We start from the raw sequence: 15,634 nt of genomic DNA, 5'->3' as shown, positions 1-15,634 counted from the left end.
GTCTGTTTTTAAAATTTGAATGTCTGATTAAAAAAAAAGAATTGCACTAGAAGTGGCCAGCCTATAAATACTATCCTCCCTAAAACTGATTTTGTAATAAGATATTCCATTTATAAAATCACAGCTGCCATAGAACATGAAAAATTAGTCTCTTGTCCCTAACGATTATTTTTACCTGATATAAACTGCTTGAGAAATCCAGGTCTTCTGAAGCAGCCTCTGTTGTTTAAAAACAGCAATCAGTAAGCCTGGTCAAATAGAATCTTAGATGGAGAATAGAAATAAAACACATAGCATATTATCATAAAATGGATGATACTGAGACTTAGGTTGGCAATGTGTGCATGAGAGAGAGAGAGAGAGGGAGACATAATACTAATTATTTATCAATAACTGCTATAGCTAAGGATATACACTGCATTAGTGACACCATAACCATATGTTTATCATGAGTTTCCATTTCCTTTAATTTTGTAAAAAGGAACTATTTTTATTAAGCTATCATTTAATAAGCCAATTAAGCACTAAACAGCATTAAATTTTAATTTGTGCCTAGGCTCTGTCACATATCCTTCCCCTTGTGTAACACACATACACAACCATCTTCTTCCCCTACCTTAAAAACCAAACCATTTCCCCACAAGTCCCAAATTGTCCATTGTTTGACTCTCTTGTTGGGGGGTTGGGGGGGTGGGTCAGTCCGCATTCTGGCGCCTCCAGGAAAGGACCGAGAATTGGTGATGGAACCTGGGCGAAGAGGATAGGGCCCCGGGAGAGCATGACGTTAATGGGGTGGCTGCAGCAACTGGCAGAGGCGAGAGCCCTGGAGACTGTGCCGCGACATCTGCGTGGAATGTCAGACCAGGAGAACGACTGTGCTCAGTGGTGCAACGACCTGGGAACCAGGCCCAGCAACCAGTCGAAACACAAAGGTTGGGTGTCTGGGAACATAGTTTGAGGGATCCGATTCATAGATGCCTGACTGTTGCACAGGGGTGGTGGTCTCTTCACCTCCTCCCCCTGCTCTGCAGACAGTGGTTCCTCCTTCTCTGACTCAGGAGACACCACCCCTATTAACTGTAAATGTTCAAAATAAACATGCCACACGGGTCAAGTGCTTTTGTCTCTTACAAGAAACCGAAGCAATGTTCTCTCTGGCTTCTATTACCTTATTCTACCGATCCCGAACGTGAAAATGGGTCCTCGGACTTGCTGTTTCGACACACAGTAGCCTTCACCAAAGCTTGACAATGTCTCCATTGTGTACTTGAGAACCCTCTCTTTAGGCGTACACTTGTGTCCTCATTCTCCACAAGTTGTGACGTCAAGTTCAAAAAGGGGGTATTGTTGCCTGTCAGTGTTCCCATACACAAAAACACATACACATTTGCTAGTCAGACAAAAGAAGTTCTGGTTGTTTTCTTGACAGAGGTCAAAAGACTGTCTCCAGGGCCATAAAGTATTACTGTACAAGTCAAATAAAATGCCACACGGTGTCAGTCCTCTACTCTCGCTCTCTGTGCCTCTCTCTCTCTCTCTCTCTCTCTCTCTCTCTCTCTCTCTCTCTCTCTCTCACATTTACACCACACATGCTTTCATTCCTCTCCTACACACTCCCCAAACAAACTCCCTTTATCTCCTTTTATACTATTATACCATGTTGCCAGGGGTTGATTGACAATTAATCATCCAATCAATCACCACCTGGTCCCATTCCACACCTCTTATTCACTCTCAATCAAACAATGAATCAATCAGCCATCACTATGTGGCTGTGCAAACAGTGGCCATCTTGGTTACAGGCTGTCCCTATGCTCTGTCACATTGTATATTTTACCCTGAATCTTAACATTACATATTAATTTACCTTTCTGTTTTTTACTTTCAATGTATATTATTTCTAGTTAATTGAAATTCTTTAGTTCCATCTTAGGATTTCAATTTACCAGATGAATGTGCAGCTGTCTCATCTTCCTCTAAATCAGTTGTACTGCTATTTAGATCCACACACTTGAAACAAAGTTGAAATGTAAAGCTCTAGACCCTGGAAATGAAATTAAGTGGCTGAAGATAGAATCTCAGTTTATAGAAACTAAAAATAACTAGAGTCCTCAACCTAAATAACATTTCTCCAGACCAAAACTTTCACAACCTCCCTTTCCTTATTCATTTTCCATAAAGCTATTTAAGCAGTGACTGTCAAAGTATAGTGCAATTTTGAAAAGTTACGGTGCTTTTAAGAGAAGGACCCTTGTGAACTGGAGGCACCAAAAAGATTACTTATAACCCATTTCAGGCCTCATACTGTCAATTAGTATACATCTCCATGTATAATATTATCACAGAGCTACTTTACCAGCATGAACTTTGAAATTTAATCTATGTTAAGTGCATTTACATTCCTAAAACATGGGCTCTAGCGATGTAAAACAATTCAAGTCAGGTGGACAAAGAAGGCATTAAGGGCAACTATTGTCTGCTTGACTTTGTTCTACCTTATATTGTATGATTGTTTAGAAGCTATGGAAGGACAAACATAGATACCGGGGCTGGATAAAACATGGGGAGCAGAAAAACTTGAATTTGACAGTGACAGTTAATGAAAGTCAATTATCAATCAGGCTATTCCTGCTGTAGTATTATGGTTGCTTTATTTAATGAACTGTGTCCCTTATTTTTGTATGCCTATATTATATATCTATTCCACAGGTGTAAGCTTAAAAAAAAGAGACTATATTGGTATTATTTAGATAGTCACCAGGAAGATTAATGTTTAAAGGGCAAATACATATGCAAAATGCCATTTTAATGATGTTTGCAATTATTTTGAATGGTTCTGAATTCTGTAGTTTTCCTGTATTTCTCTCTCTAGCTGAATGCCATCTTGCTTGCAGGCCTGAGTTGTTTTGCCACGTCTGCATTTTACCTTTCAACTCTGTTGGTTCCACCTACATTTTGGTATTGAAAAAACAACATTTAAATGAATTTTCTTTAAAGAAAGAAAACACAGTATGTGGCCTCAAAATTCTTGCTTTCCCTAAGCATAATCATTCTTTATTAAATCATTTTCACTTCCATAAGGATTCAATCTGGAAAACTCATTTGTTTTCTACCACAAGTAATTTTATTTATTTAACTGAGCAAAAATTATTCCTTTGATTTTGAGAGTTTTGCAAATAATGGAAAATGAATAACACACAAGCACACACACACACACATCAAACCAATTTCAAAATATGCATGGTCTGAGTCCAAAATGTATCTATTTTGCACAAAAAAAGCTGGAGCTCATTTTGCAATTGGAGGAAATGTTAATTAGATAGTTTTCCAGAAACTGAGTGCCACTGGATCAGCTTGCAAAGGGACAGCGTGCCTAGAATATCAATGATTCCCTCTCAAAACCCATGTCAACTTTGTACACTTCTTAATATAAGGAAAGACTGAATCAGTGTTATTTTAAGAAAGTACAATGATGACTCAGAATTGTGTATTGATGTGTAACCTTACCAAAAGATATCCAAGATGATGCAAGTTTGTTTTGACCAGCACTGACCATCATTTTTACTAAATGCTGTTTTCACAGTAAATATGTCTGGGTTGTTTCCAACTATTTCGTTAGCTGCTTCTACAGTGAACCTCAGAAAATTCCATCACCCTGCCTGCTATTTATTCAGTTTTTCTTCTTCCATTTTCACTATATGTAAATGACCAACACCAAAGAAAAGTGTTAAAAGGCAAAAGCATACAACTTCAATTGGCTCTCCTTTCTTTGATCTAATAAATATCAGAAGTGACCCTGGCTTGGACCTTGCCAATGATGAGTTTTCCATTTTTCCATTGCCGAGAGATTTACTATGGACTGACATTTTTTAATCCTCCATGCGACTGAACCATATTTCACTCCAGCATCAGCACTCTGAAATATTGAAGTGTTGGGAATAAAACGGATGGCTGGCTTTAAATATTTATAATTACTAAACATCTGTAATCTTGTGTTTAAAGGCTTACTGGGTCCAAAATCTACACAACAAAAAGGCAGCTGGAGAGTAAGTAATGATACAGTCCAGTGCTGTCTGGATATGGCCTCTTTAATAATATAAGATGCAGTACAATCATTTTAAATTATGCATGTGAAAGCAAAATGTAAGTGTCGGTTGTTAAAAGACACTTAAGAAAAGGTGTTGGGATCTATTGTCTGCCCTTTCTCCCTCCAGCACAACCACAGAAAATGGTTTATTAGCTGGGTGTAGAAGCTAGCCATATCTAGGATGTGTATGTTGCTATGACAATGCTCTCTCTTAACTCCTTGTGTCAGTGTTCATCTAGCATTGTAACAAGCTTAATATATTAAGATGCTGGTGCTCACAACTACGGTTGAATAAAAACACTGACAGAATATGAAATAGTTTTAGATGCATACTATGTTGAATCCCACATTTAAAAATGAGTGGAAAATGCAAATGAGAGAACAGCATTTCTGCTAGTAGTGTCTGGTTTCATATCAAAATCTTAAGAATGAATCAGTGGAATCACATATTTAATTGATCAAAATCATAACGGAAAAAAAGTTTTTCCATATTTTTGAATTATCATCCACTGAGATGCTGCACTGTGAATCATATTTGTGACAGCCAGCACAAACAGTAATTTGCTTATATACAAACAAGCTTGTCTACCTCGGTGCTCACCATCATCTCTTCTCTACAAGAGAAGAAAGCCCTTTTAGGCAATCTCAGGCAAGTAATAAAGTAGGTTGAAGTCTCTGTTGCCATGGTAACGATGGCCTGGGGTGTCCAGGGACCATGAAGATCTCTATGGAAAGTGGTTAAGCATTTCAGATTTGAGAGCGTGTGCTAAATATTTAAGTAAGAGGGAACTGTGTTGATTTGAGATCATTAAAGGATTTTTGAGTCTAGGATGAACTTCTCTTGGGGTCAGATGAAGTGAAGGGCAGTAGTAGTGATGGAATCTTTGTTGCCTATCAAAGCACTACACTGTTTACCTTTTTATATAAACTCACTGGAATCTTTTCATTTGATCTAAACAGATTGTGGCAGTTTGTTTAAAACATTAAAATAGAAACATAGGCTGCTGGATTTTCCAAACCTTCATACACAAAGGGCCCTATAGTAATATATTGTATTTAAATGTGATAGAATGGAATGGATACAGTGAACTACTATTGTATGACTGTGTAGTCTGTTTGGTTGTAGTACTTTAGCTGTAAAGGTTTTTATATCAATATGTTATTGTTAGGATTGACTCTAGCAGTTGCTGATGTTTTCAGTGGGTTTAAACCTGGTCAGGTAATTAATACGCACCTTTTCCCAGAAACCTGCACCAGGGCTGACTTCCAGAAAATTGCTGGTGTGTCGCAGAGAAGCCAACAAAAAATCAATTTCTTTCCAAGCTGTTACCTACCTAAATCACTCAGTCTCATTGTGAAAGTTCAGCAGTGAAGAACACACAGTAATGATTGCATTAGTAAAAAGGCCTGGCATGTTGTATCACTTTAACTTGATATCAGATACTCAATCATTTTAAAATATCAGTGACTTTGAAGAAATTCTGTACAATTTCTTAAATTAAATTGCAGGATTAGTGAACCTGTTATGTGTTTATCCAAGACATACAAATGCATAAATATTTTTTTTTGTTCTTAATATGATGAACATTTGTTAGTATATCCATATTAGTAATATTAAGTTTGTGTTATTTATCTGAGGGTGTCAATATAATGTATCATACTCAGACATGGGCTGTTACAACATATCCTTGCTTTATATTATTACTTAAAACATTGTTGGATTAGTAGTACAATCATTAAATTGGCTTTGTTTTGCTTAAAAAAAGCATAAATAAGAAAGTGTATGCACCTTTGGAAGTGTTCCATTTCCATACATTTCATGATAAATGATTCTTTATGGCTTTTGTCTCTTTGTCTCTATATGTGAGTCCTCACTAGCACCCATCATTCAGAATCTTTGAATACCTTGACCTTTCCCATATAGGACAACCTTGATTGGAATTTAGCTCCTGTATGACTTGTTTCACAGTCATATAACAAGTTCTACACAGAGTACAATTGTGAGAGGTTCATGTATTTGAAACATGAATGGGACTTGTGAATAAGGATATCATTGTTGAACTACCAACCTTCAACCCTGACTGCCTTTACATTTGAGATACATTCATTACAGTGTGTACGTGTAGCACTGTAAATGCATCACATAAAGATTAGAAAAGCATAGTTTACAGTGCAAATTGATCATATTAATAACAGTACGGCAATGGAAGTTCATACAATCTAAGTATGCATGAGTGTGCAGCCCCTACAAGTTACATTGGCATAGACAAGTGGAAGATAATTATAATTACTTTGTAAGTAAGTCATCTATTGTAACAATGCCTTATCTCATACTGTGCTACAGGATATTAGAGATTGTGGGCACCAGAATGGCAAAAAAGAGCTAAAATAAAAGTTCTTTTAATTCAAATTTAATAGCAAATGCAGTCTGAAATGTATTCTTTCCATTTCTCTTCACAGAACAATAATAGTGCCAGGGCATTGGCAGACGGACAGAGTTTTGTATTAAGAGTTTAAGGCCCAACGTTTCTATGGCAACCTGAACGAAAGTACAAGCAGAGCCTGTGGACAATGCTGAGTCCCTGTTTACAACAAGGCACAGGCCATGTCCCCTGATGCATACAAGGATACCAGATGGACATTTGATTCCACAAGAATGCTTGGTTTGGATGCTTTACAGCAATGCTGAATTTAAAGAATGCCTCCGAAGCCATTTTACAGATACATTTCATATATACTGCATATCCCTTCCTCTACTGCATGAACAATATTTTACTGTGTGTACCCTCGGTTGAAATAATTAAACTTACTATACTTACCCTTTCATATTCAAGAGTTATTTTAAGAACGCACTGAAAAGCTTTTTTGGTTTTTGTTTTTTTTAGCCCAGTTTCTTTGAATAAGGGATTTGTAGCTTTTTTTCTTTTTCTATTTATTGAGTCCAATACTGCTGACAATGTCCACCCAAAGTCAAGCTGGAATGGTTACTGTACTTAATTAAATGAGGGTTTAATAGTTTTTAAGGAAAACCCTCTGCTATTTGCAAACGCAATGCAAAGAGCTGGCTCATTAAAGTGTTTATTTTTCTTTGTCATTGTTTCTTGTATATCCACTACAATTTAACACTCAGAGCAACTGCTGCTTGCCAGCATGTAATTATGAGCCTCAAAAGACATGGCACAAGCTGATGATTCAGGTCTTTGCCAGTGGCTTTGCATGCAATGTTTATTGCACTTATATACACAGTTCCTAAGGCAAAGGGTCTTATCTGTTGGAAATTATTACAAGTGAGACATGTTGAAAGTTTATGTGGGGTTAGGGTTAGGGTTACATTTAGCAGTACAGGGCTTTACAAATCTATCTTGGCATCAGAAGTGTAATATATTAATACTGAGGACCTCTATTTCCTGATGTTTACCACTGAACGAAGGGAACTTTTCAGTACTCCATTCTTGAAACCTTACAGTGGTTGTAGTTAACAGAGTCATTTAAAAAATGTGTTGTGAACTTCCATTCACTACATAGGTCTCAGTGCAATTTTAAAAGAAACACATGTTATTAAAACATAATACCTCGTAGTTCACGAAGTTAAAGGCATCTCTATCTGCAAGCCATTCTTTCCGATAAGTGTTGCACTTTCTTAGTCATTTCTCAGACTGTTTTTCTGTCATTAACAAAACAGGCACTTCCTCTATTTCTCGTTTCCCATACATTTCCATACCAGATATTTATGTTTAAAAATTAAATTGGCACACATTTGCTATATTCAAAATTGCACGTTTGAGACTTATGTAGCTACTGTAATGGAAGTGCAAAACATGCTAAGATTATTTTTTTGTTTGTTATCACAAATGTAGATTATTTTTTTAAGCTGTCGAAGTAGACTCAAACCCTGATGGCTGTAAGGGACACATGAGATAAGAAGATAAGAACATGACAGACCCTAATCCTGCTTAGTCTCTGCCCCTTCTCAAGATGAATGATGCAACCAAACGAGTGTATTAGAAATCAATAAAGAGGCCTCCAAGTGTATGGTGTGTCAGGGGTACCAAACAAGTTATGTGATGGCTAGTTCCCATTAGAGAAACATACCTCACTGTGCCCTCCACAAGCCAGATTTACATAGAACCTGTAGAGTTGAATGAGTTAACATCCCAGATAAAATGACTGTCTTAAATAACCCAAGGTTATTCAAGTCTAAATATCTTGTTGTTTTTATACAGTCTATGAATAATTTAAACTGAGCCCAATGTAATTTGATGTTGACCTGAATAATGCTCTCCTCCAAAAAACATTTCTAGAGGTCCCCTCTATGTCTTAAACTCTCGTCATTCAATTATGTATTGCACTATGTGTTTGGAGATTTAGAAATCATGTTGAATGCTTGAAATGTGGATTTCATTTCATAAGAAAGTTAATACTACAGTAATGCTTTGTGTGTTTTTATTCATTCAACAACATTGATTGACTTAAATTAAAGTTTGTGCAACTAATTTAAAAAAAGTTTTAATATATCATAATCTCTTAAAACATGCTATATTACATTGAAGAATTAAAAAAGGCTGATGAAACCCTACATAAGCATTTATGTTAGACTCTTCCTGTCATGACAGGTAGAGTCTAACAGGAGAACCCTAGCTGCCACTGGTTCTTATGTTAATGTGTACAGCTGGGATGCGAAACAGGAGATGCATTGCTAGGCAACCAATTGAGCAAGTGGGCTTGCCCAGAGCTGATCTGATTGGAAGGTCCGGTTTGGTTGGGGTGCGGGCACCGGGGAGGCTGCCCGCAGCTCAAAAGGTGTATATATAGGGTGATCACAGGTGTTAGTTGAGAGAATTGTGCACCTCCATGCTACACAGAGGGGTGCTTTGTTTACATTCGGGAGGAGTCCGCTCGGTACCCCAGTGGCAGTATGTGTGTGTGTTAATAAAATCTGCTCACCTGTGCAGCGTGTCAACACCCAATGCTCTGTGTCTGACTTATTATTATTCAATGATGACCCACACATGTAACAAATCCCACTATTACAATATATTAAAAGTTTATGGTCTGCCAAGATATGTCTAAAAAAAAAAAAAAACATTAAATATGAAAATGGACATGCACTTATGTTAAAAATGTGAACAACATTTAATATAAAATATATAATGGTCCCCAAAAAAGCCCTTTTATTTTCTTAAAATAGTACAAAACTGTTTTTACATCATGACTGAATAACATCTGCCTTTTCTGCAAAGCCCACTCAATTACTGCTCATTGTGTTAATTGGGTCAATTTAAGCAGAGACAGACCTTCACTTTACAGTACTCTAAAATAATTTCACCCCTTAGGCCTGTAGTGGCCCCCCCACATACTGCCACAGGGAACTTGATGAAATTTCACACAATGACATGTGAATCATGTGGTCTAACATCTTGTTAATATCTGTCATGGTGTGCAATACAAATGATCCTTTTATCTCCCAGGGTCATTATTCAGCTCTCATTCTACAGCTTAAAAGCTAAGAGATTGCTAATATATGATAATGATTTCCTCTTTTATAATTTGAGGCTGCAGTATTAACACCTGCCGCAATTTTGATTATTAAAACTGTAATAAGTTACATATATCAGGTTCTCCTTTGGCTCACTAAGTAAAAGGATTTCCATTTGGAGTGCAGGGTGATCTATAGGAGCTCCAAGCTTCCTATCTTGGCTGGCAAACCACAGGGATGGCTATATTGGTCTTTGTGCTCTTAGAGGGTTCTGGTTGAAAATCAACTAAGGACAACTAGTCTCATTTTGCATTTGTTGATTGCATACAGTAGCAGGTTAGCTTCACTACACTGAAAGACATCCAGCGAGGGGTAGCTCAAGTAACTTAGAATTCATCTAGATGTCTAATACAAAATAATATTAGTAATAAACCTGGTTCACATCCTGCTGGATCCAGCAGTACATACAGTAAAATACAATACAATTTGCTTATATATAGCACTCTTCATACAGAGCATCCCAGGGAGCTTTACAATAAAAACTGAAAAAAAAAAAAAAAAAAAAAAAAAAAACTTTGGCAATCAATCCAGCTAAAAATTAAGCCAACTAAGCCAATATGATGGGATGGAGTTCCAAAGGCAAGGACCAGAACAACTAAAGGCCTTTGCCCCTCCTAGATGACTTCTAGGAACTACCAAAAGTTCAGCATTCACTGATCTCAAGGGATATAGTTTTATAAGACAAAAAAGGCCCTTAAATATATTTCAAAATGACATTAGTTTAATTTGTAGTTTTAAAACACTGTGGGTTTCAGATTAAATCACAGATAATTAAAAGCAGTTTGTAGAAGTATGTAGATGCCTGACTGCTTTACCCTCTAATCTGTTGCAGAAATACCACCGGAACTCAGTTTAATTTTAATTAAGGAACTAACATTCATTTGAAAAATGCAAATTAAAAGCTAAGGCCGAACTAAATGTTCGTGTTTTCACTTTTTCTTTCCTGACAGGATGCACTTATTGTTGTTGGCTGAACTCCATCTAAGCAGCAGACGTCTGATTAGTGACAGAATAGACTTTGTTGTTGTCCCTTGGAAAGAGGCCACTGGAAAAGAAATAAAAAAGTTTGGGACATCTGCCAGACTATCCCTATTGCTATGGGGAATGTAGGATAAGGCAGACCTATCAAAAATAACCACACATATTGGACAAGAGACAATTGTCTTCTTTACATATCTGCACTGTTTTGTTTAAGCAAGATTATTTTTAATAATGTGTCTGTATATTTTGAACATGAAAAAAGCAGTTGCTCCTGTCTGGTCATTTTGTCAGGAATGTAGGATACAACTAGTCACTCTGATCTTAAAATATTGTAAGCTGTTCTGTTCTGCTGTATGTTGATATCATGCATATGGGCGGCAGGGTGGTGTGATGGTTAGTGCTGCTGCCTCCCTCCACCAGGGTCCTGGATTCCAGCCTAGGGGTCTATCTTTGTGGAGTTTGCATGTTCTCCCTTTGTCTGCATGAGTTTTCTCCCACAGTCCAAAGATTTTAAATTGCCCTCTGTGTGTGCGGTGCCCTGCGATAGACTGGCGTCCCGTCCAGGGTGTAGTCCTGCCTTGCGCCTTGTGTCTGTCGGGTTAGGCTCCAGCTCACCACGACCCTGTAAAGGATTAAACGATTAATGATGATGGATATTAGGAGTTATTCTGTACATCCCAATCTCTTATTAAAACACTATATAACACCCACCTGGAGTAAATTAATGCAGATTGTAGAAGGTGAGATGTCAGGTGATTGTACTCTACAAATGTCCAACATGTTCGTTCCTCACCTAAACCGTTATTTCTGTTGAAGTTTTGTTGCAACTTAAAAGATGTATGTATTTGTTTTGCATAGCACTAGTAAACTGGGTAATATAAACACTTGTATAAATCAGTACTTGTATAAAATACACCATTTGTAAATGCATATCATAAAGAGCTTTTAATTTTTCAAGGTAGAAGATAATAGCTACATTTATATTGAAAAAACAGTGGGAGTTATAAATCCAGCACAAAATCTTCAGTTGCTCCAACAGCATTAAGATTACCACAAACCCACAAAAAAGTAAGTCATTGCCAGTCAGACTGACTGCACGGGGTGGGGGGGGACACAAACCCCTGTTTGTGTCCGAATTAGAGACATATTGAGAGCACACAATACCCCCTCTGAATACATAAAACATTAACCTCTTAATCAACTTGGAAATACAGTAGCTTTGTCATCATTGTATTCAACAGGGCTTTATGAGCGTGAGATTCGCAAACCATTCAAAGGTGACTCAAATAGGAAATGTACTGCCTCACCCACGTGTTTCATCGTATCACATAAGCTATTACCCTTTCTTTAAAACCAGAAGTAGTCTTTATGTAACATCACAGAGTATTGTCTATATTTATATATGTGTTTATTTATTAATGTATTACATATGCTATAGTAATGATGATGGTTTGAACTAATTTTCTGGGTGCAGCAGCACAAGCTCCTCATTAAAATAGAAGCAGTATCAAACTTTTGGCCCGATAAAAAGGTAACAATGTGGATATTGGCAGTTCTATTGTATATTCAAACCGTTTATAGTAATTCTTGTGATTTATGTTAAATGGACTTTAAAGTTGTATAAGGGAAACCCACATAAGACCTAGAGCCTGTCATTATCTTACCTCTTTTTACTTGTTTGGACATTGCATTCGTCATGGTTTTTTCTCAGCTCAGGGGCTGAACATGTCCTGCTGCAGGCTGCATTGCATGCTGGGTTTCAGTGACAATGATGCCACTGGTTTTCCTGTTTGTTTCATTACTATGATTTGACCATCCTGCTCTCGGGTGCCCAGTTTAAACACTTAACCTCCAAATGGTGCTAATCTAAAGGATATTTTATTACTAGCAGTCCATTTACTTAGCACATGTACTGTAGCAACCACAGCAGAATACTCCCGATACAGCCTTAGATGGTGGCTTTTATGAGTCGATATGAAAAAAAAAAAAACTGGCATCAATCAATGTTCCATAAAGTGCAGCAAGAAGGATAATGTTGATATAAAGCCAACTGAAACATTGAAATAAAGTATGACAAGGACGAGGAAAAGATGTAATCACATTCCATTATATAAGGGCATACAGCTTAAAAATCTGAACTAAACCACACTGGTTTCCCCCGCAGATTAACCCTAATGGGAACTTTCTCTATAGAATGTATACTTTGCATACCACTGTGTGAATATAATAATGGTATACAATTGGCAAATGCTGTCAGCCACCTTCTGATTATCCAGATTCTGATTATTTTTCCTGAAATTCCTTGAAGAAAAAGATTTGGCTTCAATTATCATGTTTCATGCCAAACTGTGCATATTTATTTTTTTAATTAAGAGTCACAATCCTTAAAACAAGGGCTGGGCAAATGGGCTGAACAATAATATTTTAGACCTTTTTTGGAAATCCTATTCATTTATTGACTGATCCCACCATTTCCATCTCAGATAGACAGATCATGATGCCCTTGCCCTAAATCTGTGACAGGCTCCCTATAGCCTCTCTCCTCCTTCTTACTGCAGCTGCAGTTTCTACAATGTACATGATTAATGAAATGTCAAAAGGAGACCTGCTGGTAAGATGTGAATGCAAGAATAAAAGTGTTTTAAATTTCAAGCACCCACTTCTGGGTTGATTTCTCAATCTGCAACATATTGTTCTTTGTTTTGTTTTACAAAGCTGTTTACATCTTCGAAGGCTCTTTAAGCAAAAGCAGAGACACACCAGTTGTTTTCCATGAGCACCAAAGCGAACAATGAGAACTAATGTAAAATAAAATTAAATAAAGGACCACCCCCCCCCCCACCCCCCTAACAACAACATTAACAACACACTAAACCACACAAGAAGAACAGGGATTGGTTCTGCATCTAGTGAGCTGTGACAGAATGGAGACACAGCGGAGGCAATGCTGTTTATTATGGAATATTTCATCTTTCTTTTTTCTGTTCTTGCAAACTAAATGCTTGGGTCTGGTATGTCACACTTCTCATCTAATCCATGTTCAAGACAAACATAAGAACTTTGCTGAGAATTTCCACACAACATGACATGATGAAACATTCCCATGATGCATCTGTTTATGTTGGGGTCTTTGTGTTTTAACTCAGTCCATCTAAAACAAGCTCATAAAATGGGAACTAAATTTGTTTCTCTTATAGTCGGAAAACCTTGTAGAGACATATGATAATACTTTAAACTTTGGAATTCAATATCCATATTGCTGATCACTTTAAAGCCTAATCACTCACTATGAGTCTCCACTTTAATTAAATTGAGATGCAATTCCTGTATTAAATGAAACAGTATTAAAACATGTTTTAAGAATAATCCCTTACACCTATGTAATGAGGAGTTACTTATAGAGATCCATTAGATTTTACCCTGGGGGTTGAGGTTATAATCTGAGGGAGATTAAAACATTTCAAATGATGCAGTGATTAGGGTAGGTGCCTTTGGAGTAGGACTCCAGGGGTCTTTTCGATCTCTGCATGGGACTGGTTTACCCTATAGGCACATTTTTATTGAATATCCTGGCCAGCTGTCCAGAGGTTAGTTGGGATGAATTCTTTCTTGGGTAAGAAAACACCTGCTCTTCTGACTATGAGAGCCATAGCTGTTTCATCAGAAAAGAACTATGTACTTCAACTGCTGTTGACTCCCCAACTGCCAGCCCTTAAGTGGCAAACACATTGTCATTTTTCCTTACTTGTGCATTTACGGTGTTTCCCTAGGATTCACCATTGTTTTTACTATGGTTTGACACGTGTGTCAGTGCTTTACTACCTTTGTATTGCTATGAAATACAGCAGGGAGCTTTTATAAGGAGCACAAGGGAAAATACCCCCCATCCTATAACCCTGTACATACGAAAAGGAAACAGAGTGTAACACGCTTTGGTTTTTCAATGCTGTGATACCCAATGGACTCAGTATTTGTTTGTCAGGCTCAAATATCCTATTTCTCTTTGGCTTTTAATATTATATGATGCATTGCCTTTTCCTTGATATGTTGCTTAACAGGCATGAGATTAAAGCAGTAAAAAAAAATAGGTCACCTCCAATTTAGTATGATATGGATTTACAAGCATGAACTGAATGGTTGTACAGGCATGAACTGAATGATGGTTCAGTCAGTAGTGTGTGTCCAGCATTAGGACCTGATAAATGCAGCAAACACAGTCCCTACTTTGTTGATGGCTCTTGATGAAAATGGGTTATGCTTAATGAAATAACTCAACACAACTTAGAAACACAAAGCTTGTTTTAAAGAAAACTGTTCTAATTATTATTAGTTTAGGCAGACAGAGGCTTTATGTTTTTCATAGAATTTCAAAATACCAGCTCATCATTATAAGGTTTAGCAGCCAGTCTATATAGCTAGATTAAGAAGTGCTGCAGACATAATGATTCTTATGGCTTTTTTGCTGAAGAAACAGAAGTGAACAGCTGGCTATTTTCTTAAATGAAGTAACCTATGCCACTTTATACTTTTAAATGCTTCTGGAATATGTAAAACTAACCTGGCAATGATTAAAATTTCCATTAGGATTGACACCACAAACTGAAGGGAAGATTCCAGTAAATCTAATCCAATTTTATTACCACCAATTTAGCGGTCTCAAATTACTCTATATGAAACAGGCACATGTTATTGGAAACGTGAATTTCACTTGTTAGTGGTGTTTGTTTGCTGCAGTTAATATAGGCACATATTTCAATCTGTGGAGGTCACAAGTGATTGGTTGGAAGGATTGAGCCAACATGGAGCAGTTGCAATGGCTTCTGGGAGGTAAAAGGAAATACATATATTATTATTATTTTTTTATTTTTTATTTTTTTAAAGAAAGACTTCTGGGTAGGTAATGGTGAAAAAGAATGTACTCTCAATAGTGTTAAAATAAACATTCTAAAATGCTATTACTTTTACAAGAACTTCACAAGAACCAGTAGCCATTGCAGCATCTTTATACCCTAAAACACCTCCTTTTAAAT

This window comes from Polyodon spathula, chromosome 12 (assembly GCF_017654505.1).
Source record: "Polyodon spathula isolate WHYD16114869_AA chromosome 12, ASM1765450v1, whole genome shotgun sequence".
Lineage (NCBI taxonomy): Eukaryota > Metazoa > Chordata > Actinopteri > Acipenseriformes > Polyodontidae > Polyodon > Polyodon spathula.
Note: the sequence above shows the minus strand (reverse complement) of the source record.